The sequence below is a fragment of the Carcharodon carcharias genome (genome assembly GCF_017639515.1).
Source record: "Carcharodon carcharias isolate sCarCar2 chromosome 27 unlocalized genomic scaffold, sCarCar2.pri SUPER_27_unloc_2, whole genome shotgun sequence".
Taxonomy (NCBI): Eukaryota; Metazoa; Chordata; class Chondrichthyes; order Lamniformes; family Lamnidae; genus Carcharodon; species Carcharodon carcharias.
In genome coordinates this window covers 1,904,548-1,930,499 of record NW_024470635.1, presented here as the reverse complement: position 1 = coordinate 1,930,499, position 25,952 = coordinate 1,904,548, and the positions used below count along the sequence as shown (strand labels likewise).

The 25,952-nt window shown below is 45.4% G+C and overlaps 1 long non-coding RNA gene and 1 pseudogene across 1 annotated transcript; one reads left to right on the top strand and one right to left on the bottom strand.

Annotated features, from left to right (window-relative positions):
- Positions 1 to 560: 560 nt before the first annotated feature.
- LOC121273880 lies at positions 561 to 3,574 on the bottom strand. Its single transcript, XR_005942101.1, has 2 exons — positions 3,195 to 3,574; positions 561 to 1,619 (listed from the first exon to the last, which is right to left on the bottom strand). It is a non-coding gene; the product is annotated as an uncharacterized LOC121273880 (long non-coding RNA).
- Positions 3,575 to 3,770: 196 nt separating this feature from the next.
- LOC121273878 lies at positions 3,771 to 24,669 on the top strand (annotated as a pseudogene).
- The last annotated feature ends 1,283 nt before the right edge of the window (positions 24,670 to 25,952 follow it).

Genomic DNA, 25,952 nt, shown 5'->3' with positions numbered 1-25,952 from the left:
TTGATTGTTGTGGAAACCAACAGAAAGGGAACTCAGAGGCTGAAGGATCAAGGGAGCAGCGAGTTCCGTAACAAATCGTGCAGCTGGATGGCTGGATCCTGCGTTGAGTCATTGTGAAACCCTGGTTACCAATTTTTCCATTCAACTTAAACCTGCAGTTTCATTTTCAACCAGAAACAGATGACAGTTTTACACCAATCTCTGGTTCGACAGCACGTTTTCAGTGTTCACTGCTGTTCTGGACTCCAAACACATTTGTATAGGATACTTCTGTTCCATGTCTCAGATCTCTGAACCATGGAAGAAAGTGGCTGGGACACATTTCTTACCCATTTCTTACAGATGTCGGGTTTAACCCTCATAGGGACTTTGCTGTCAGTTAAGAGAGATGAGAAAGAACAAAATGTTGTTTGTCCGTTTCAGTGTGACCTTGAAAGACTGTGTCCAGGCTGAATTTCTGTTCCTACTGTATGATCCTCCCCCCAGACTGTCCTTTCTGAGCACCAGCCAGGTGCTGTTAAACACCCAAGTGGGAAAGACAAAAATCTACAACAATGTGCTTGAACTGTAAGTGATTTATTTCACATTTATCCAGAATATTAAACACCAGCCCGGTTTCAGGGATTATTAACATGAGCAGAAGCATACCCCAACTCTCAGAATGAACATGGTTCAGTCCTTGATGTGATTGACAGCAGCAATGACAGCAGAATCCAACCCCGCTTGTGTCTCAGTAAGTGAATCTCTTCCCACACACAGGTGAAGAGCCTCTCCCCAGTGTGAATATGTTTGTGTTTCAGCGAATCCATTTTGCTTTCAAATCTCCGCTCATAGTGAGAACTTTAAAAAGGTTTCTTCTCAGTGTGAACAAGTCGATTTGTAGTGAAGTGGGATGAATAAGTGAATCTCTTCTCACACAAGGAACAAATGAACAGCCTCTCTCCCCAGTGTGAGTGCACTTGTGGACACTGAACTCACATGATCACCTGAACCCAGTGAGAGCATCTGAACTGTCTCTCATCAGTGTGAACACATTGATGGCACATCAACTCCATTGAACATTTATAACATTTCCTGCAATCCAGACATTCAAAAGATCTTCCATCAGTGTGAACTCACTTGTGTCAACAGGTTGGATGAATCAATGAATCCCTCCCCATACATGGAGCAGGTGAATGATCTCTCCCTGGTGTGAACTCACTGGTGTAGCAGCAGGATTGTCAATCACCTGAACCTCCACCTGTAGTGAGAGCAGTGAATGGTCTGGTGAAACATCAGTGAATGTGAATTTTTAAAGCACTTGTCACAGCCTAAGCATTTAAACCCTCTCTCTCCAGTCTGAACTCACTGGTGTGTGTGGAGGTTGGATGGAGAAAGATGGGAATTCAGAGATTGGTTGATGAGGAGGTGAACCTGCCCCCATGTACAGGAACACTGCCTCCCTTGCTTAGTGTCACAGCAGAGCTTAGACTGATCTCCTGGGAACAAGAAACAGAGTTTGCAGAGTTTCTCTTGCAGATGGAGTTAACTGAGAGTAGCCAGGCGATGTCATCGGAGGCCCTGGATCTTGTAGGCAGAGCATTGGATCTCTTTTCTGGTGTCACGGATGAATGTCAAACCTGCTTAGGTGAGAGAAAGAAGCTTACTAATAGCATTAGTTTGGAAATTTATTTCATTCCTCTTCTCGATATACAAATGTACAAAATAGGAGCAGAGGTCGACCATTCAGCCCCTCAAGCATCCTCCACCATCAATAAGATCATGGCTAACCTTGTATTTCGAATTCCACATCCTCATCTACCTCCAATAACTTATTATTCCCTTGATGAACAAGGATCTATCAACTTCTGCCTTAAAAACATTCAATGACCCCGCTTCCACCGCTTTTGAAGGCAATCCAAAGTCGCACAAACCCGAGAGAAAAAAGTTCTTTTTATCTCTGTCCAAAAATGGCGACCCCTAATTTTAAACCAGTGCCCCCTCGATCTGGACTCGCCCACAAGAGGAAACATCCTTTCCCTCGTCCACCTACTCAAGGCTGTTCAAGATCTTACCTACTTAACTCAAGTCACCCCTCGCTCTTCTAAACTCCAGTGGAAACAAGCCCAGTCTGTCCAACCTTTCTTCAAAAGACAACCCGCTCATTCCAGGTATCAATCTAGTAAATCTTTTCTGAACTGCATCCAATGCACTTACACCCTTCCTTAAATAAAGAGACCAAAACTGCACACAACATTCTATATGTGATCTCACCAATGTTCTCCATAACTGAACCAAAACATCCTTACCTTTAGGTTCAATTCTTCTCGTAATAAAGGATAACATTCCATTTGCCTTCTTAATTACTTGCTGTCCCTGAATACTGACTCATGCACTAGAATACCTAGATTCCTCTGTACCTCTGAATTCTGCAGTCATTCTCCAGTTAAGTGATAGTCTGCTTTTTTTATTCTTCTTGCCAAGGTGAACAGCTTCACACATTCCCACATTATACTCTATCTGCTGGATTTTTGCCCACTCACTCAACCTCTATATCTGTTGGCAACCTCTTTATGTCCTCTTCATGACATATTTTCCCACATATATCTCCACCATTGGTGACCATTCTTTCATTAGCCTAGGACATAAGCTCTGGAATTTCCTCCTCAAACCTCTCCATCTCTCTTTCCTTCTTTTAAGAAACTACCAAAAACCTACCTCTTTGACCAAGCTTTTGGTCAATTGCCCTAATATCTCCTTATGTGGCTCAGTGTCAAATGTTACTTTGTGACATTTCTGTGAAATGCCTTGGAAAGTTATGTTAAAGGCGCAGATTGATGTCACAGACTTTGACATGAATCGTTGTTCTGCCTCATCAATAAGACATTGCAACTCAAAGCATGAAGCATTTTGTTGGGCAAGTTGTTCCCATTCTGTCATTGAAACATTTTCACAAATATTGCCCCTTACAAAAATGGTGACAGCGCATGTGCACTTGATGAAAATAAACTTGCAGGTCTTTGAGATAGAGCAGGCGAAATGAAACAGACAGAATTGCTCTACAGAGAGCTGGCATGGACTCGATGGGCTGAATGACCTCTTTCGGTGCTGTATTTAGTTCGTCTGGTGCAGTCTAACCAGGATTTTGAATATCTCAGTGCTTTTCCAGTCACGCTGATAACTAAAATCTTTTCTCACAAACAGGACAGACAAACCTTTTTCCTTCCACAGCCAAAGGCTGATGATATTCAGGTTCTGGTGAATCAAATGACTGTATCAGATCACAATGTGCTGTTTGGCTTGAGTTTTCCCGTCAGCAAATCCTTCCCTTTCAATATCCTGTGAAATAGAGATTCTTGAAAAACCCATCACTGTCAGTCCAGGGTAGAAATTGAGAAGAGACAAACATTTCTCTTGGTTTGAGTTTGCTGTGTGTATATCCTCCCTTTCTAACCCCCTAGAAAAGGAGTTTCCAAACACTCGGTGTAAACTCGGCTCCGAGAGTTTCTAATCCGGGTTTGGAGTCCTACACCGGGTCTGTGTGAATCCTCCCTGTCCACCCTCCAGCTCCATTCCTCTCCTGCACTCGGCACTTTCTCCTCGGCTGAACTTTGAACCCGACCCCCTTCAGTCCCATCCAGAATCCGCACTGCGCATGTCACTCCCAGTCGGCTCCGCTCCTCATTCACTGCGATTGGCTGGAGGACAAGTCGCTGCCTGTCGGTCCACCAGACCCGCCCTCCTCTTCCTATTGGTCCGGAGCTGCCATCAATCATTGTGTTGGAGCATGCGCAGTACCTGGAGACAGATGGTAAGAGAGATCGAGCGAGCGGATTTAAAATGCGAGTTTTGGAAAGACCGAGTGTGGATTCAGAGCCGAAAATAAAAACGTGAACATAGATAGAGCTTGCGGGTGAGTTGTGAGGCTTCATAAAGTCACGAAGTCGGCCCGAAACTCTCAATAAGGAGCTTTCGGTCCTGCGTTTCACTAATTGGGACGATAGCTTCGGCCTTTTTTCCGGAAGTAGGCCCGAGTTAACGGCCGCCATCTTTATGGGGGGAATGAGGCTCATGTGCGGTCGCCATCTTTGTAAGTGGCAATTTCCAACAGGGCGCATGCGTGGGCGCCACCTTTACAGAGGCTTCAGACCTGGATGAATGACCCGCAGGAGGGACAATAAATCAGAGATGGAGTTTGGTGTGAAATCAATGGCTTGTTGTAAAACAGGAGATCAGGGTAACAGTCAGAAACAACAACAACTTCTATTAACATCATAAGTCATCCCAGTGAGCTTCACAGGAAAATTATAAAACAAAGTGTGACATCCAGACACATAAAGAGATATTAGGGCTGGTGACCAAAAGCTTGGGCAAATTGTTTTAAGGAGAGTCTTAAACAGTCACTTGGATGGACAGAACTTGAGCATGACTGAAAAAAGAGACATGTTATCGAAGATTTTCACTCATCAGGACACAGACACAAATATCAAATTTCAAAGGGAACAGTAATTTCTACTGCTTGAGAAAAAGGTGCTGATTGGTTGGCTAGTCAGTTGCCATGGAGAATACAGCAGGGAGCTATTGTTCCCTATGCTTTTGTTTAATCCAATAACAGGCGCCAAGCCTGGACATGTTCCTAATGCTTGCAGAGGACAAGTCCCTGTCGATGAATATATGTAGCTTCTAGCAAGTGTAAGTTGTTATGGCACAGCAAAAGTTAAACGTTGAGCTGCACAAATCCCAGAGGGAAACTTAAAACAGCTGCCACAACTGTTTTTGCAATTTGTATTTTAGTTTGAGGTGCGTGCCTTGAATTCAGTAGTAATAAGTCCACAGAGGCTTGGAATTTATTTTTTATGAAACTAAATTAAACATTTAATAATAGAAGAAAAGATTTTAAGCACATACATAGATCTACAAATTACTACTATAATAACTCCTAAATTCCCTAATTAATCTGACTCCGTTACACGTTAAGGCAACTGTAAAAACAAATAACTTTTAACAGACCTAGGCAAAGAGCATAATACCCTGGACAGTGATATTCACACTGAGTTTTCTTAGCTTCAGTTCCTGTAGACAGTAACTTAATGCATAGAGGCTGGATGCTTTTCACACCTGTTAGATCTTAGAATTCCTTCACCCTTACCCATAGCATCATCTCCTTTATACATGTTTCTCCCTTTTTAATGTAATTTCCATTGTTCCAATATGTCTTTGCAACTTTACTTTTCTCAGAATATAAATCTTTCATAATACCCATATTATCAGTAACCTTTGGGAAAAAAATAAACTCACTGTTTGGCCTAACTTCTTATGGCTGGGTGTAACACCTTACCACCCCTTTGAAATTCAAACTACTCTTTATCCAAAAATGCAAATGTTCCTCTCACCTCACATTCAAAAACTTCAGCCATGTTTATGTATTTAGCATTTTAAACCTATCTTCCCTTTTGATCACTCAAAAGCTCCAGACTAGCTGTCTCCAATTCAGTTAAATCCCCCACCCCCCCCACTCACACACACATCCACACAGAGAAACTAATCCAAACCTCACCATTAACCTACCTTTACAATAAATCACACTAATGTGAAAGTTATTATGTTTTCATGACAAAGTGAGACACATTATGAGTCCGTCTGATAATCTTTGAAATTTGGTGTTCTTGTATCTGTCCTGGTGAGTACAAGATAAAAAGTTTTGACAGAATGTTTCTTTTTTTTTACAATATCAAATGTCTTAAAGGAGGAAAGTGTGGTAGAGATAGGGAGAGAATTTGAGAGCTTGGGGATAAGAGAATTGAAGGCACGGTCACTAATGGTGGAGCAATTAAAATAGGGAATGTACAAAACCAGAATTAGAGGAGTGTCAATATCTCAGAGGGTTGTGGGGCTGGAGGAGATTACAGAGATAGGGAGGGGGTGAGGCCATGGAGGGATTTGAAAACAAGAATCAAAATTATACAATCTGGTTGTTGCTTGACCAGAAGCCAAGGAAGGTCAGGAAGCAGAGGGGTGTGACGGGAATGGGCCTCGCTGTGAATGAAGACACAGACAGCAGACATTTGGATGGGGTCAAGTCTGCAGAGGGTAGAATGTGGAAGACCAGCCAGGAGTGTGTTGGAATATTCGAGTCTGGAGATAATAACGGCAGTGATGAGAGTTTCAGCAGCAGATGCACTGATACAGGGGTGAGGTTGGGTGATATTACAGAGGTGGAAACAGGCGGTCTTAGTGATGGCACAGATATGAGGTTAGAAACTCATGTTGAAATCAAATGTAACAACAAGGTTGTGAACAGACTGGTTTATTCTCAGACTGTTCCCAGGGAGAGGGATGGATTTGGTATCTGAGAAATAGAGTTTGGAGCAGGGACTGAAAACAGTGTCTTCAGTCTTCTCAGTGTTTAATTGGAGTTAATTAATCATCAGGAAGAGAAGCAGGAACCAGAATGGGCCATGAGACTGATCCCAGGTTTAACTCAGTTAGAGGGGGAGAGAAGGAAGGAAGGAACCCCTGGGAGGTTTGGAGAAACCATCTTCATGATCACTCATTAAACCTCCACACAGTAAGTTTTGGACACAAGGTTAACGTCTGCTATTCTGTATGGTCAGTCAGGGGGCTTCAGGTTAATGTTTTGTCACGAGTAATGACTGAAGTGAATGATCAAACATATTGTTATCTCCAGTTGTAGAAATTTGTTAAAAAGATACAGAAATAATTGTCCAAAACTCTGTTTGGATTTCAGCACAGGGAGGAGGGAGAGCGTGGGACAGGGATTTGCTGCTTTGGGGGAACAAGAGAGGAAAAAATGTTCCAGAGCAGTTAGAGTTGTTTGTTCTGAATTTCTATCCTGTGCTTATAGTGGTGACTTTTGTTAACTCCTTTTCCAGGGTATAAGAAGGGGACACCTTGTAGATGGGAAACTCAAACCAAACATCACATCAAAATCAGACAGTCAATTGATTCATCAGGACCCGAATACAATCAACTTTTAATGTGGAAGGAGAAATGTTTGTTCTGTCTGTGGGAAAGATTTCAAACATCAGTGTGTCTGGAAAGGCACCGAGACCCCCACACCCGAGTTAGAGTGTTCCAGTGAACTGACTGTGGAAAGGGCTTTAAACAGTCATACAGTCTGAAAAAATAAATCACACCATTCACAGTGGGGAGAAACTGTACACTGTTCTGTGTGTGGATGAGGATTCAACTGATCATCAAACAAGGAGAGACACAGGAACACCTGCACCATGGAGAAACCGTGGAAATGTGAGGATTGTGGGAAAGGATTCAATTACCCATCCCAGCTGGAAAACCATCGACGCCGTCACACTGGGGAGAGGCCGTTCACCTGCTCCGAATGTGGGAAGGGATTCACTCAGTCATCTGACCTGCTGACACACCAGCGAGTTCACACAGGAGAGAGACCATTCACCTGCTCCGAGTGTGGGAAGGGTTTCACCCAGTCATCCCACCTGCTGACTCATCAGCGGTTTCACGCTGGAGAGATACCATTCACCTGCTCTGAGTGTGGGAAGGGATTCCCTCACTTATCACACCTGCAAACACACCAGCGAGTTCACACTGGGGAACGGCCATTCATCTGCTCTGAGTGTGGGAAGGGATTCACCAAGTCATCTAATCTGCTGACACACCAGAGAGTTCACAGTGGGAAGAGGCCATTCACCTGCTCTGAGTGTGGGAAGCAATTCACTCAGTCATCCAACCTACTGACACACCAGCGAGTTCACACTGGAGAGAGGCCGTTCACCTGCTTCGAGTGTGGGAAGGGATTCACTCAGTCATCTGACCTGCTGATACACCAGCGGGTTCACACTGGGGAGCGACCATTCACTTGCTCTGAGTGTGGAAAGGGATTCACTCAATCATCATACCTGCTGATACACCAACGGCTTCACACTGGGGAGAGACCATTCACCTGCCCTGTATGTGGGAAGGGATTCACTAGATCCTCTGACCTGCTGAAGCACCAGCAAGTTCACACTGAGGAGAGGCCATTTAGCTGTACTTCCTGTGGAAAGAGATTCAGGTCTTCTTCAGACTGCAAAGTGCATCAGCGAATTCACACTGGAGAGAGGCCGTTCACCTGCTCCAAGTGTGGAAAGGGATTCATTCGGTCACCCCATTTGCTGAAACACCAGCGAGTTCATAAGTGACTTTAGAGATTAGATTCTGCTGTAGTTGCTGCTGTTAATCACATCCAGGACTGAACCATGTTCATTCTGACAGTTGTGGTTTATTTCTGCTGATGTTAATAATCCCTGCAACTGGCCTGGAGTTTAATATTCTGGATCTGTAGCTGATTGTGTTCTCAGGCTGCAGTGTCCCTTTAAGAACCGCTGTCTCTGATCTTTCTCCATAATTCAGGAACTCTCATCAGAAATTAGTTTACAACAAGATTCCGAACTTTCACTTCGATCCTAAATTGATCTTTGGTACAAACTCTACAATTCAGTGTCTGAGAGGTTCCACTGATTAACATCTCCAGTTAGAAATTGCTGATTAATCCTTGCTGACAATTCTTACTGACTTGCACATTACACACCTCCATTATCCACCAGAAAGAAAAGGAATGAGAATTGGCGGAAAATCGAGAGTTCCCAAATGTTACCCCTCCTGCCTGGTACAGAAATCCCCTCGGCACGGGAATGGAGACAAGTTTAGTCCAAGTAGTGGACTGTAAGAAATCACTGTCTAATAACTCTGTAAAATCTTCAGAAGTGTGTGGAATATTACAGAAATAGCTCACTCTTATGAAGAAAGCTTCCATAGCAGCTTGCTGGCTGACAAACACAGGACAGGCCTGTTATCTCTGCCAAGGACATGTCTCTAGCATAGGTCCTGAGACAAGCCATTTCTAACCATGTTACAATTGGAACTCATGACCCATCCGTAAACCAACTGTCTGTGTAAAGGTTAAAACAGGCTCTCGAGAGCACAGAGATATTGACGTGATCCATACTGGCTTCAGCCCAACTCTGGTTCACACCAGTTAACCGTTCAGAGGAGTCTGTCACCACCAGCTACAGAGACCTGCACTCACTCTGTGTCATCTGTCCGTTTGTCCACCAGGACTGGTAAACTGTTCTCACCTGTCTTGGGTCGTGTGTTTTTCGTGTCTATTTCGTTTTCGCATCATATTTAAACTGTTGCTTCTTAATAAACTCCTTTAAAATCTCTTGAGCTTAGCCCCCTTTTTGGGTAATCTGTGACTCCTGAACCTAAATCTTACCAGCCAGAATAAAGAGGGCAGTTCTGGTCACCATATTATAGAAAAAGATTTACAGTCAGTGGATGGGGCCCAGAGTAGATTTAGTTTATGTTTAGTTAAAAAGGGTGCAATGTGTGGGTGTATTCTTTTTATTTTTGGAAAGGACAGGGCTCTGTGTGGGCCTTTATGTAGCTTCTAGCACATGTAAGTGAGCCACAGTGTGAGCCCGGCTGATAATCTTAAATTAGTTGTTCCAGTAATTCTTAGCACAATCAGGATTGTTTAGTGAGTGTTGTCCAATTGTGGAATCACATCTTATATTATTTAAGGGGAAGTTAGAGAAACACAAGAGGGAGAAGGGAATAGATGATTACAATAGCAGATTTAGATGAGGAAAGATGAGACCAGGCTCTAGTGGAGCATTAACACCAGCATGGACTGGTTGGGCCGAATGGCCTGTTTCTGTGTCATGTATCCGATGTAATTGCATTCCTGAAGGGTCTGGTTCTAACTTTTAGACTACACTGCCTATTCCTAGACTGCCTAACCAGCAGAAATAATTTCTATTTACCCTCTGCTTCCCTTAACATGCTTGATTCTGCTGTTACTGTCACTGTTAATCACATCCAGAACTGAACCATGTTCATTCTGACAGTTGGGGTTTATTTTTACTGATGTTAATAATCCCTGTAACTGGGCTGGAGTTTAATATATTGATGTCTGTTAAATAAATCAGCTTTGTTTCAAATACACAGAATGTTGACTCCTTGATTTCTCCAGGATAAGAGGAGACTGATTGATGTCCTGTTCCCGACTGCTCCATTTTTGGATCTTTTCTCCTTTCTAATTCTAGATTATTTCAGTTCTCAGACCTTTCGTTACTCTCATGGACAAGTCCCAGCTCCCCACACAGCCCAGATGCCTCTCCTCACCTTGGGATCCAGGGATTGTGTCGGTATTAAAAACATAAAATGCTGGAAATAATAACCCATTCTTTTCCAAGCATTGATTTAGACCGGGATTATTGGCCCCAACCTTTCCCACTACCGATGCGAAACTGATTGTTCTGGAATTGCTGTGTTTTTGAACAGGGGTGTAACATTTACACTCCGTCAATGCTTTGACACCACTACGATATAAGGAGGATTAGAAGATTGTGACCAGAGCCTCCATAAGTTCCATCTGAAGGATGCTGTCTCTGACAGTGCAGCAGTCCCTCAATGTCACCCTGGAGTGTCAGCCTAGATAATGTGCTCAGGTTTATTAATATTTCCTCTTGTTATTGATGTGGATCATTAAGAAACAATGCACTCTTATGATGTCATCCAGTCCCAGTGCGATGATGTCATGAAGACTATTAAGTACCAGTGGAGCCTGAAACAGTGACGATTAATTTATCACTTTCTAATGGTGATTGACCTGCTGTGTATTTCCCCAGGCTTTGCTTTTCAGTATTTGTATTTTTAATGTCAACAAAAGCATACTCTTGTTCTGGCACTGAAACACAGACGATTTAAGTCAGTTAAATTCAATCCCCATCGAGTACACTGGAGGACTCAACTGGTCCGACCTTCTTATGGTATCAATAAACAAAGATCCTACAAGGTGTTTATATGGGGAATTGTTTTCCTCTGAGACCAGGGATGGTCAAACTATGTCCCAAATTTCAGATTTGGGCCTTGAGCCTGGACTATGGGGCCCACGTGCATGGAGCACCATTACTGGATGTCCTTCATCCCCAGTTTTAATCACTCCACCATTTGTGGCTGTACCTTCAGCTGCCTGGACACTTAGCTCTGGAATTTCCACCCTAAACCTCTCTATCTTTGTACTTCACTTTCCTCCTTTAAAATATTCCTTATAGCAGGCCTCTTTGACCATGCTTTGGTCTAAGATGACCTAATATGGCCATCTGACCTAATTTGTCCTTATGCTCCTGTGAAACTCCTTGGGACATTTTATTATGTTAAAAGCCCAATATAAATATAAGTTGTTGCTGTTGTTGCTGTAGTTCAGTCAGACCTGATCGCTTGCTGAGTAAGTGAGTCTGTATAAATGTCATTCATAGACACAGCTTTTTTCATAGTTCAGTGAGATCTCATCACTTACTGAGTGAGTGAGTCTGTATAAATGTAACTCAGATAGACACAGCTTGTGTCATAGTTCAGAGAGACCTGATCACTTACTGAGTGAGTGAGTCCGTATAAATGTAACTCAGATAGACACAGCTTGTGTCATAGTTCAGTGAGATCTCATCGTTTACTGAGTGAGTGAGTCTGTATAAATGTAACTCAGATAGACACAGCTTGTTAGAACAGACCTTGGGAGAAGGAAGCTCTGAACTAACCACTGGACTTTCTGTTCTCCAAAATTGAGAGAAGGTGATTTTTTTTCCAAACATTCAAAATGACTAATAAAGTTATTAAAGATGATTTGTTGTGAGTTGAATTATTTGGTAGAATTAGAGTGAAGGAATGGGATTGACCCACAGTCTGAGTCACCACTTTAAGGACAGGAAGAGAAAGAATCTGGAGAGGAGAAAAGAACTAGTTGGAGACCAGGCACTGAATCTGGAACAGTGAGCAGAGAGAGGAAGAGTGTGTGGGACAGGGATTTATAGAATTGGAGAAATGAAAGGAGGATGAATATTCTATAGAAACCAGAATTGTCTGTTCTGAATTTCTACCCTGTACTGACAGTGATAATTTCTCTAAACTCTGTTTATAGGGGATTAGAGGGAGAGATTTTCAGATGAGAAACTCAAACTAAAAGTCTTGCAAGATCTAATGTAATCACTGAATTCAGGTATGATCAGCCTCTGATTATGGAAGGAAAAATGTTTGTTCTGTCTGTGGGGAAAGATTTAAATTATCAGTGTGACTGGAAAATCACCGGGACACATACACCCAAGTCAGAACGTATATTGGAGTCAAACCTGACATCACGTCAAGTCTGGTTTAGATTCAGACAGTTTCCAGGGAGAGGAATGGAGTTGGTAATGAGGGAATGAAAACAATGGCTTCAGTCTCCCCGATACTCAAACATCCACACCTGGTGTTTCTGAATCCTCCTTGCCCACCCATCAGCTCCATTGCTTTTTCATTGCGAGCGATCGTGAAGGTGGTTTCTCCAAACCTCCCAGGGTTTTGTTTCCTTCTTCCTGTTCCTCTGTAACTAAATTCAACTCAGTCTCTTGTCCCATTTTGGTTTGGTTCTCTACCTGCCCAAAGTAACCCTGAGCCGATATTTTACAATGACCCATTTCATAGTTTCTCAAAGATCAGTTGATTTCAAAGTGTAACATCTTATTTGAAGGGTTCATTTTGTGTGTGTGTTACACTGGAGAGACTGTGACTGGCTTCAATAAGATATATATATTTTTTAAGTGGAAAGATTTGAAATCAAGCCGGGGCGGTGCCTCAGAACACATTAGACAGAGGAGCCCACTTCATCAATGCTGCCAACATAGGACCTGATCCCCATCCCCTCACCACTGCTCCACTCATGTCTGCAGGATATGTGGCCTATGAGGGTGACCGAGGACACTGTGGAGTGAAGGGTCCAGCAGCAGATCTGAGCACAAAACAGTGGTCAGGGGGAAGGAGTTAGGAGATGTTTCTCAGACTGGAAGAAAGTGAGAAGTGATGTCCTGCAGGGATCCCTGCTGGGAGCAACTACTGTTCATCACTTGGAATTGGAAATATCTTTATGTAATTTACAGGTGACAACAGTTGGGTGATAGTGAAGAATGGGGAATTTTGCACAAAAATCCAGGAAGATGGAAACAGACTGGCAAACTGGACAGATCAATGGGAAATAAAATTCAATCTAGTGAAATGTGAGGAGGTTCATTTTGAGAGGAGCAATAAGGAGGCAGTTATTGGTTAGAATGTAAGAAATGGGGTAGATGATCAAAGAGTTCTGGAAATAAAATACACCCACATAAATGACGAAAGGAACAACAGAAATTGATAAGAGAACAAAGATAGAGCTGATGTTCATTTCGAGAGAAATTTAGTGCAACAGCAGTGAGGGAATCTTAAATTTCCAGAGGATATTGGTGAACTTGAAGGACTGTGTGCAGTTCCAGACTCCATATGGAAAGGATACTTAAGCACTGAAGAAAATGCTGAATAGATTTAAACATACTCTCTAGGATATGTATCAGTGTCTTGATGATTTAACATGTTGCCTCATTCTACTGTCCACATTAATCCCTCAATGTTGTTCTGTTGTTGAGTAGCTGAGCATGTCTGGGAAATGTTCTTCAATGCAGACTCACCCCTGCCTTTCCGCATGTTCGTTAAGTCACACGTAACAAATCACATCTGCATGCTCACACCGGTATCCCAATATCATATTAAACATGCCATCTGCTACAAGCAAAAAATGAAATGACCCCCAGAGAGGCTGTAACTACCAACAACTTATAAGCTATAAAGCACCTTTAATGAAATAAAATGACGAAAGGCACTTCATACTCACATAAGAAAACAAAATACAACACATCAAGAGATATTCAGTCAGATGATCAAAAGTTTGGTCAAAGAGGCAGGTTTTAAAGAGCAATTCCAGGAGGAAAGAGAGCTAGAGAGGTGGAGGTAAAAGCAAAATACTTCGGATGCTGGAAATCTGAAACAAAAACAAAAATACCTGGAAAGGTTCAGCAGGTCTGACAGCATCTCCGGAGAGGAACACAGTTAATGTTTCGAGTCCACATAACTGTTCGATCGAACCCTGATGAAGAGTCACACGGACTCGAAACGTTAACTGTATTCTTCTCTGCAGATGCTATCAGATTTGCTGAGCTTTTCCAGGTATTTTTTGTTTTTGTTTGTAATCCGGATTTGGAGTCCTACACCGGGTGTTTGTGAACGCTTCCAGTCCACCCTCTGGCTCCATTCCCCTCCTGCACTCGGCCCTTTCTCACCCACTGGACTTTCAGCCCGACCGCCTTCATTCCAGTAAAAACTCAGCAGGTCTGGAAGCATCGGCGGAGAAGAAAAGAGTTGACGTTTCGAGTCCTCATGACCCTTCCACAGAACTGAGTGAATATAAGGAGAGGGGTGAAATATAAGCTGGTTTAAGGTGGGTGGGGGGAGAGAAGTGGGGGGAGTGGTGTGGTTGTAGGGACAAGCAAGCAGTGATAGGAGCAGATAATCCAAAGATGTCACAGACAAAAGAACACAGAGGTGTTGAAGGTGGTGATATTATCTAAACGAATGTGCGAATTAAGAATGGATGTTAGGGCACTCAAGGGACAGCTCTAGTGGGGGTGGGGTGGAAAGACTAGCAGGGCATAAAAGATTTTAAAATAATGGAAATAGGTGGAAAAGGAAAAATCAATATAAATTATTGGAAAAAACAAAAGGAAGGGGGGGAAAGAAACAGAAAGGGGGTGGGGATGGAGGAGAGAGTTCAAGATCTAAAGTTGTTGAATTCAATATTCAGTCTGGAAGGCTGTAAAGTGCTTAGTCAGAAGATGAGGTGCTGTTCCTCCAGTTTGCATTGGGCTTCACTGAAACAATGCAGCAAGCCAAGGACAGACATGTGGACAAGAGAGCAGGGTGGAGTGTTAAAATGGCAAGCGACAGGGAGGTTTGGGTCATTCTTGCAGACAGACCGCAGGTGTTCTGCAAAGCGGTCGCCCAGTTTACGTTTGGTCTCTCCAATGTAGAGGAGACCACATTGGGAGCAACAAGTGCAGTAGACTAAGTTGGGGGAAATGCAAGTGAATTAGCCCATTCGTTTAGATAATATCAAAACCTCTGTGTTCTTTTGTCTGTGACATTTTTGATTATCTGCTGCAATCACTGCTTGCTTGTCCCTACAACCACACCACCACCCCCCCCCCCGCCAACCTTAAACCAGCTTATATTTCACCCCTCTCCTTATATTCACTCAGTTCTGTGGAAGGGTCATGAGGACTCGAAACGTCAACTCTTTTCTTCTCCGCCGATGCCGCCAGACCTGCTGAGTTTTTACAGGTAATTCTGTTTTTGTTTTGCATTTCCAGCATCCGCAGTTTTTTGTTTTTATTTATGCCTTCACTCCAGTCCCGCCCAGGTAGTGCGCATTCTCCACTCCCAGCGGGCTCCGCCCCTCGTTCACTCCGATTGGTTGGAGGAGCAATCGCTCCCGCTCGATCCTCCAGCCCCGCCCCATTTTTCTATTGGTCCTGAGCTTCCGTCAATCATTTGGAATCGCAATATGCGCAGCCTGTGCAGACCGGAAGACAGCTCGAGCGAGTGGATTTAAAATGCGGATTTAAAAAGAGCGAGTGCGGATCCAGAGCCGAAATCAAAGCCGTGAATAGAATAGAGCCGGCGGGTGAGTTTGGAAGCTTCATAAACTCACGGTGTCGGCCCCAAACCCTCAATAAGGAGCCAGCGGTCCCGGGTTTGCTCGGCGCTGCGGCAGGAAGGCCCGAGTTCACGGTCACCAGATAAAAACAAAAAAACTGCGGATGCTGGAAATCCAAAACAAAAACAGAATTACCTGGAAAAACTCAGCAGGTCTGGCAGCATCGGCGGAGAAGAAAAGAGTTGACGTTTCGAGTCCTCATGACCCTTCGACAGAACTTGAGTTCGAGTCCAGGAAAGAGCTGAAATATAAGCTGGTTTAAGGTGTGTGTGTGGGGGGTGGAGAGATAGAGAGACAGAGAGGTGGGGGTGGGTGTGGTTGTAGCGACAAACAAGCAGTGATAGAAGCAGATCATCAAAAGATGTCAACAACAATAGTACAATAGAACACATAGGTGTTAAAGTTAAAGTTGGTGATATTATCTAAACGAATGTGCTAATTAAGAATGGATGGTAGGGCACTCAAGGTATAGCTCTAGTGGGTTTTTTTTTTATTTTATATAATGGAAATAGGTGGGAAAAGGAAAATCTTTATAATTTATTGGGAAAAAAAAGAAAGGGGGTGGGGATGGGGGAGGGGACTCACGACCTAAAGTTGTTGAATTCAATATTCAGTCCGGAAGGCTGTAAAGTCCCTAGTCGGAAGATGAGGTGTTGTTCCTCCAGTTTGCGTTGGGCTTCACTGGAACAATGCAGCAAGCCAAGGACAGGCATGTGGGCAAGAGAGCAGGGTGGAGTGTTAAAATGGCAAGCGACAGGGAGGTTTGGGTCATTCTTGCGGACAGACCGCAGGTGTTCTGCAAAGCGGTCGCCCAGTTTACGTTTGGTCTCTCCAATGTAGAGGAGACCACATTGGGAGCAACGAATGCAGTAGACTAAGTTGGGGGAAATGCAAGTGAAATGCTGCTTCACTTGAAAGGAGTGTTTGGGTCCTTGGACGGTGAGGAGAGAGGAAGTGAAGGGGCAGGTGTTGCATCTTTTGCGTGGGCAAGGGGTTGTGCCATAGGAGGGGGTTGAGGAGTAGGGGGTGATGGAGGAGTGGACCAGGGTGTCCCGGAGGGAGCGATCCCTACGGAATGCCGATAAGGGGGGTGAAGGGAAGATGTGTTTGGAGTTGGCGGAAATGGCGGAGGATGATCCTTTGAATGCGGAGGCTGGTGGGGTGATAAGTGAGGACAAGGGGGACCCTATCATGTTTCTGGGAGGGAGGAGAAGGAGTGAGGGCGGATGCGCGGGAGATGGGCCGGACATGGTTGAGGGCCCTGTCAACGACCGTGGGTGGAAAACCTCGGTTAAGGAAGAAGGAGGACATGTCAGGGGAACTGTTTTTGAATGTAGCATCATCGGAACAGATGCGACGGAGGCGAAGGAACTGAGGGAATGGGATGGAGTCCTTACAGGAAGTGGGGTGTGAGGAGCTGTAGTCGAGATAGCTGTGGGTGTCGGTGGGTTTGTAATGGATATTGGTGGACAGTCTATCACCAGAGATTGAGACAGAGAGGTCAAGGAAGGGAAGGGAAGTGTCAGAGATGGACCACGTGAAAATGATGGAGGGGTGGAGATTGGAAGCAAAATTAATAAATTTTTCCAAGTCCTGACGAGAGCATGAAGCAGCACCAAAGTAATCATCGATGTACCGGAGAAAGAGTTGTGGAAGGGGGCCGGAGTAGGACTGCAACAAGGAATGTTCCACATACCCCATAAAGAGACAGGCATAGCTGGGGCCCATGCGGGTACCCATAGCCACACCTTTTATTTGGAGGAAGTGAGAGGAGTTGAAGGAGAAATTGTTCAGCGTGAGAACAAGTTCAGCCAGATGGAGGAGAGTAGTGGTGGATGGGGATTGTTCGGGCCTCTGTTCGAGGAAGAAGCTAAGGGCCCTCAGACCATCCTGGTGGGGGATGGAGGTGTAGAGGGATTGGACGTCCATGGTGAAGAGGAAACGGTAGGGGCCAGGGAACTGGAAATTGTTGATGTGACGTAAGGTGTCAGAGGAATCACGGATGTAGGTGGGAAGGGACTGGACAAGGGGAGAGAGAAGGGAGTCACGATAACGAGAAATGAGTTCTGTGGGGCAGGAGCAAGCTGAGACGATCGGTCTACCGGGGCAGTTCTGTTTGTGGATTTTGGGTAGGAGATAGAAGCGGGCCGTCCGAGGTTGGGCAACTATCAGGTTGGAAGCTGTGGGAGGGAGATCCCCAGAGGAGATGAGGTCAGTGACAGTCCTGGAAACAGTGGCTTGATGTTCAGTGGTGGGGTCATGGTCCAGGGAGAGGTAGGAGGAAGTGTCTGCGAGTTGACGCTCAGCCTCCGCGTGGTAGAGGTCAGTGCGCCAGACAACAACAGCACCACCCTTGTCAGCAGGTTTGATGACAATGTCAGGGTTGGACCTGAGAGAATGGAGTGCAGTAAGTTCAGAGAGAGACAGGTTAGAATGGGTGAGAGGAGCAGAGAAATTGAGACGACTAATGTCGCGCCGACAGTTCTCAATGAAAAGATCGAGAGAAGGTAAGAATCCAGAGGGAGGGGTCCAGGTGGAGGGAGAATATTGAAGATGGGTAAAAGGATCCGTTGAACTGGGAGAGGACTCCTGCCCAAAGAAGTGAGCCCGGAGACGAAGACGGCGGAAGAAGAGTTCAGTATCATGCCGAGCCCGAAATTCATTGAGGTGAGGGCGTAAGGGTATGAAACTAAGTCCTTTGCTGAGCACTGAACGTTCAGCATCGGAGAGGGGAAGGTCAGGGGGTATAGTGAATACACGGCTGGGGCTGGGATTGGAAGATGGGGTGGGGACGGAGGGACAGGCAGGGGTGGAGGGTCCTAGATGGGTGTTGGTGTCGATGAGTTGTTGGAGCTTGTGTTCCTTAGCACTTGAGAGAAACAGAAAAAGTTTCTTGTTGAGGCGTCGGATGAGCCGAAGAATAAAATGAAACTGGGGGCACGCGCAGCTTTGAAAAAGGGTACGGCGGTGCTGCTGGAGGGAGAGGTCGAGTGTGTTCATATGGCGGCGCATGGCACTGAGAGTGGATTTCAGAATGTGACGGGAACAGCAGTCCGAGAAACGTTTTATGTCCCGGAGATACCTGTAATCCTGGGTGGGTTCGAAACATGAGGGGTGGAATTTCAGTTGAAATCCATGTGGGGTAAGTCGGAGACGGAGACAGTCACTGAGAAAGGAGATATGGCTGTGAAAGCGGGTTTTAGTAAACACCTTGTCAAACACTAGGAGAGAAATGGAAAGCAATGAAGGTGAACAAGGCAACAGAGAAATCCGGAAATCTTGTCGCAGAGAGGAACAGAACTTCTTCAAGGAGGTAGGCATTTCTTGAAGAGCAGTGGCAGTCAATTAAACACAGAGATAAAAACAAAAAAACTGCGGATGCTGGAAATCCAAAACAAAAACAGAATTACCTGGAAAAACTCAGCAGGTCTGGCAGCATCGGCGGAGAAGAAAAGAGTTGACGTTTCGAGTCCTCATGACCCTTCGACAGAACTTGAGTTCGAGTCCAGGAAAACATTCTCTCAGTTCCTTCGCCTCCGTCGCATCTGTTCCGATGATGCTACATTCAAAAACAGTTCCTCTGACATGTCCTCCTTCTTCCTTAACCGAGGTTTTCCACCCACGGTCGTTGACAGGGCCCTCAACCGTGTCCGGCCCATCTCCCGCGCATCCGCCCTCACTCCTTCTCCTCCCTCCCAGAAACATGATAGGGTCCCCCTTGTCCTCACTTATCACCCCACCAGCCTCCGCATTCAAAGGATCATCCTCCGCCATTTCCGCCAACTCCAGCATGATGCCACTACCAAACACATCTTCCCTTCACCCCCCTTATCGGCATTCCGTAGGGATCGCTCCCTCCGGGACACCCTGGTCCACTCCTCCATCACCCCCTACTCCTCAACCCCCTCCTATGGCACAACCCCTTGCCCACGCAAAAGATGCAACACCTGCCCCTTCACTTCCTCTCTCCTCACCGTCCAAGGACCCAAACACTCCTTTCAAGTGAAGCAGCATTTCACTTGCATTTCCCCCAACTTAGTCTACTGCATTCGTTGCTCCCAATGTGGTCTCCTCTACATTGGAGAGACCAAACGTAAACTGGGCGACCGCTTTGCAGAACACCTGTGGTCTGTCCGCAAGAATGACCCAAACCTCCCTGTCGCTTGCCATTTTAACACTCCACCCTGCTCTCTTGCCCACATGTCTGTCCTTGGCTTGCTGCATTGTTCCAGTGAAGCCCAACGCAAACTGGAGGAACAACACCTCATCTTCCGACTAGGGACTTTACAGCCTTCCGGACTGAATATTGAATTCAACAACTTTAGGTCGTGAGTCCCCTCCCCCATCCCCACCCCCTTTCTGTTTCCCCCTTCTTTTTTTTCCCAATAAATTATAAAGATTTTCCTTTTCCCACCTATTTCCATTATATAAAATAAAAAAAAAACCCACTAGAGCTATACCTTGAGTGCCCTACCATCCATTCTTAATTAGCACATTCGTTTAGATAATATCACCAACTTTAACACCTATGTGTTCTATTGTACTATTGTTGTTGACATCTTTTGATGATCTGCTTCTATCACTGCTTGTTTGTCCCTACAACCACACCCCCCCCCTCCACCTCTCTGTCTCTCTATCTCTCCGCCCCCCACACACACACCTTAAACCAGCTTATATTTCAGCTCTTTCCTGGACTCGAACTCAAGTTCTGTCGAAGGGTCATGACTCGAAACGTCAACTCTTTTCTTCTCCGCCGATGCTGCCAGACCTGCTGAGTTTTTCCGGGTAATTCTGTTTTTGTTCACGGTCACCATCTTTATAGGGGCAATGAAGTGATGGGCGCATGCGCGACCTCCATCTTTATAGAGCAATATAGGGATGAGCGCATGCGAGAGCGCCATCTCTTTTGGGGGTAATGTGCAGCAAGGCGCATGCGCCCCGATTCCAGGACAATGAGGGGGAGGGACAAATGTGCTATGGGCGCATGCGCATTCTTCGCTCTTCGGCGCAATGAACAACAGGGTTTCCACCAGAACCCGAGAGAGACATTCATAAAATGTGCGGTCACCGGGACTTTTAGATCAGCAACAATAGAATTATAAACCCACAGTCACTCATTCTTACAGAATTTAAGTATTGCTGAAAAGAGACATACCGCTGAAGGTTTTCATGTTGCACTCATCTGGACAGATGCAAGAAAACCACATTTCTGAGCAAACAACAATTTATGCTGCACGAGGAAAGGGTGTTGACGGGTTGGCTAGTGAGCTCTGATTGGTCAAGGCATTGCCATGGAGAATGCACCAAAGAGCTATCATCCTCCATGCTTTTGTTAAATTCAACAAAAGGCCCCATGCCTGGACAAGCACCTTCTGCCTGCAGTGGACAGTTCCCTGTGTATGAATATATGTAGCTTCTAGCAAGCATAAGTGAGCCACATTATGAGCCCGATTGATAATCTTTGAAATTCCCTGTTCTTGCGTCTGTCCTGATGAGTACAAGATGAAAAGTTTGACAGAATGTCATTTTATTAGCAGTGCTCAAGTGTCTTAAAGGGGGAAAGTGTAGTAAACAGAGGGAGAGGTGTAGAGAGAGAATTTCACAGCTTGAGAATGAGGGAACTGAAGGCAGGGTCACCAATGGTGGAGACATTAAAATAGAGAATGCACAAAAATCCAGAATTAGAGCAGTGCAAATATCTCAGAGGGTTGTGGGGCTGGAGGAGATTACAGAGATAGGAAGGGGCAAGGCCAGGGAATGATTTGAAAGCGAGGATGAGAATTTTAAATGAAGTTGTTGCTTGACCGGGAGCCAAGACAGGTCAGGAAGCAGAGGGGTGTTCGGGGAATGGGACTCAGTGTGAGTGAAGACACAGATAGCAGAGTTTTGGATGGCTTAAACTTTACGGAGGGTAGAATGTGGAAGACCAGCCAGGAGTGTGTTGGAATAGTCGAGTCTGCAGGTAACAATGGCGTGAATGAGGGTTTCAGCAGCAGATGCACTGAGACAGAGTGAAGTTGGGTGATATTATGGAGGTGGAAACAGGCGATCTTATTGACGGCAGGGATATGAGGTCAGAAGCTTATCTCGAGATCAAGTGTAACGCCAAGGTTGTGAACAGAGTGGTTTAATCTCAGACTGTTCCCAGGAGAGGGATGGAGTTGGTATCTGAGAAATGGAGATTGGAGCAGGGACTGAAAACAATGTCTTCAGTCTTCTCAGTTTTTAATTGGAGTTAATTAGTCATCAGGAAGAGAAGCTGGAACCAGAATGGGCCGTGAGACTGATCCCAGAGAGAAGGAAGGAAGGAAACCCTGGGAGGTTTGGAGAAACCACCTTCATGATCACTCATTAAATCTCCACCCAGTAAGTTTTGGACACAAGGTTAACATCTGCTCTTCTGTACAGTCGGTCAGGGGGTTTCAGATTAATGTTTTGTCACGAGTAATGACGGAAGTGAATGGTCAAACATATTGTTATCTCAGGCTGTATAAATTTGTTAAAAATAAACGGAAAGAATTCTCCAAAACTCTGTTTTGATTTCAGCACAGGAAGGAGGGAGAGTGTGTGGGATGGGGATTTGCAACTTTGGAGAAACAAGAGAGGAAAAAATGTTCCATGGAAACTAGGATTGTTTGTTCTGAATTTCTATACTGCACTGACAGTGATGACTCTTGTACACTCCTTTCATAGGGTATTGGAAGGGGAGGACTTGCAGACTCAAACTCAAACCAAACATCACATCAAGATCTGACAGAGTCACTCAATTCATCAGGACCTGAATATCATCGGCCTTTGACTGTGGAAGGAGAAATGTTTGTCAGTTCTGTCTGTGGGAATAGATTTCAAACATCAGTGTGACTGGAAAAGCACCGAGACACATACAAACACCTGAGTGAGAGTGTTCCAGTGAACTGACTGTGGAAAGAGCTTTAACCAGTTACACAGCCTGAAATAACATTGCACCATTCACAGTGGGGAGAAACTGTACACGTGTTCTCTGCGTGGACGAGGCTTCAACTGATCATCCAATCTGGAGAGACACAGGGATATCCACACTATGGAGAAACCATGGAAATGTGAGGAATGTGGAAATGGATTCAATTACCCATCTCAGCTACAAAAGCATCAGCGCAGTCACACTGAGGAGAAGCCATTCACCTGCTCTGACTGTGGGAAGGGATTCACTCAGTCAGCCAACCTGCGAGCACACCAGCGAGTTCACACTGGAGAGACACCATTCACCTGCTCTGAGTGTGGGAAGGGATTCACTAAGTCATTTGACTTGCTGAGACACTGGCGGGTTCACACTGGAGAGAGGCCGTTCACCTGCTCTGAGTGTGGGAAGAGATTCACTCAGTCATCTGACCTGCTGAGACATCAGCGAGTGCACAGTGGAGAGAGGCCGTTCACCTGCTCTGAATGCGGGAAGGGATTCACTCAGTCATCCAACCTGCTTATACACCAGCGGTTTCACACTGGAGAGAGGCCTTTCACCTGCTCCGAGTGTGGGAAGGGATTCAGTTAGTTATCCCACCTGCTGGTGCACCAGCTTTGTCACACTGGAGAGAAGCTGTTCACCTGCTCCAAGTGTGGGAAGAAATTCACTCGGTCATCCCACCTGCAAAAGCACCAGCGAATACACACTGGAGAGAGACCGTTCACCTGCTCCGAGTGTGGGAAGGGATTCACTCAGTCATCCCACCTGCGAACACACCAACAAATTCACACTGGGGAGAGGCTGTTCCCCTGCTTTGAGTGTGGGAAGGGATTCACTCAGTCATCCGACCTGCAGAGACACCAACGAGTTCACACTGGGGAGAGGCCGTTCACTTGCTCCGAATGTGGGAAGGGATTCACTCAGTCATCTGACCTGCTGATACACCAACGGATTCACACTGGGGAGAGACCGTTCACCTGTCCTGTCTATGGGAAAGGATTCACTGCGTCCTCTGACCTGCTGAAACACCAGCAAATTCACACTGAGGAGAGGCCATTCAGCTGTACTTCCTGTGAAAAGAGATTCAGGTCTTCAGCCCAGCTCAAAGCACACCAGCGAGTTCACACTAGGGAGAGACCATTCACCTGCTCTGACTGTGGGAAGAAATTCACTCACTCATCACAACTGCAGAGACACCAGCAAGTTCATAGCTGACTGTAGGGGTTGGACTCTACTATTATTGCTGCTGTTTATCACATCCAGGACTGAACTGTGTTGAAGGGTCATGAGGACTCGAAACGTCAACTGTGCTTTTCTCCGCCGATGCTGCCAGACCTGCTGAGTTTTTCCAGGTATTTCTGTTTCTGTTTTTGTTTTGGATTTCCAGCATCCACAGTTCTTTGCTTTTAGGACTGAACCATGTTCAGTCTGACAGTTGAGGTTTGTTTCTGCTGCTGATCATTACCCCTGTAACTGGGCTGAAGTTTAATATTCTGGATCTAAAGCTGATTGTGTTCTCGGGGCTGCAGTGGACCAGGAGGCTCCACAAATATCCCCATCCTCAATGATGGAGGAGCCCAGCACATCAGCCTGAAGCATTTACAGCAATAATCAGCCAGAAATGGCAAGCCGATGATCCACCTCAGCTTCCTCTGGTGGTGCTCGGGATCACAGATGCCAGTCTTTAGCCAACTCGATTCACTCCACGTGATATCGAAAATCGGTTGAAGGCATTAGATACTGCAAAGGCTATGGGCCCTGACAGTATTCTGCAATTGTATTGAAGATTTGTGCTCCATGCCGTGCCACTATCCAAGCTGCTCCAGCACAGCTACAACACAGGCATCTACCCATCAATGTGGAAAATTGCCCAGGAATGTCCTGCACACAAAAGCAGGATAAGTCCAACCAGGCCAATTACCATCCCATCAGTCTACTCTCGATCATCAATAAAGTGATGGAAGGGGTCATCAACAGTGCTACCAAGTGGCACTTGCTTAGCAATAACCTGCACATTGATGCCCAGTTGGGTTCCACTAGGACCACTCAGCTCCTGCCATCATTAACGCCTTGATTCAAACATGAACAAAAGAGCTGAATTCCCAAGGTGAGGTGAGAGTGTCTGCCCTTAACATCAAGGCTGCATTTGATCAAGTGTGGCATCAAGGAACCCTAGCAAAACTGGAGTCAATGGGAATCACTGGGGGGGTGGGGGGGAACGACTCCCCGCTTGTTGGAGTCATACCAAGCACAAAGGAAGATGATTGTGGTTGTTGGAGGTCAATCATCTCAGTTCCATGACATCTCAGCAGGAGTTCCTCAGGGTAGTGTCCTAGGCCCAACCATCTTCAGCTGCTTCATCATAAGGTCAGAAGTGGGGATGTTCGCTGATGATTGCACAATGTTCAGCCCATTCGCAACTCCTCAGATACTGAAACAGTCATTGTCCAAATGCAGCAGGACATGGACAATATCCAGTCTTGGGCTGACAAGGGGCAAATAATATTCGTGCCAGACAATGACAAATTCCAACAAGAGAGAATCTAACCATTGTCCCTTGACGTTCAATGCCATTGCTAAATCCTGCACTATCAACATTCTTGGGGTTTCCATTGAACGGAAACTGAGCTGGACTTGCCATATAAACACTGTGGCTATAAGAGCTGGTCAGAGACTAGCAATCCTGCAATGAGTACTCACCTCTTGACACCGCAAAGTCTGTCCACCATCTACGAAGTACAAATCAGGAGTGATGGAATATTCTCCACTTGCCTGGATGAGAGCAGCTCCAACAACACTCAAGAAGCTTGACACCATCCAGGACAAAGCAGCCAGCTTGATTGGCACCTCTTCCACAAACATGCACTCCCTCTACCACCGACAAACAGTGGCATCATTGTGTACCATCTATAATATGCACTGAAGAAACTCAGCAAGGCTCCTTAGCAGCACCTTCCAAACCCATGACTACTTCCATCTAGACGGACAAGGGCAGCAGATACACCACCAACTGGAAGTTTCCATCCAAGTCACTCACCATCTTGACTTGGAAATATATTGTTGTTCCTTCACTGTCACTGGGTCAAAATCCTGGAGCACCCCCCACCCCATCAGACTGTGGGTGTACCTACACCACAGGAACTGAAGCGGTTCATGAAGGCAGCTCACCACCACCTTCTCAAGGGCAATTAGGGATGGGCGATAAATGCTAGCCTAGGCAGCGACACCCACATCCTGTAAATAAATTCAGATATACATATATAATAGAGACATACCAAAAGTAGCAGAGGCCTAAGGAGAGACAAATACCAGAACGAAATGATATTACCAATTTGGCTCAGTTTTTATTCCATTTCCGACTGGAAATTTGTGGAAGGCTGACAAATGGATGGAAATAAGAGAACACTGATGTGTTTGGATGGCTTTCCCTCTAGTTAA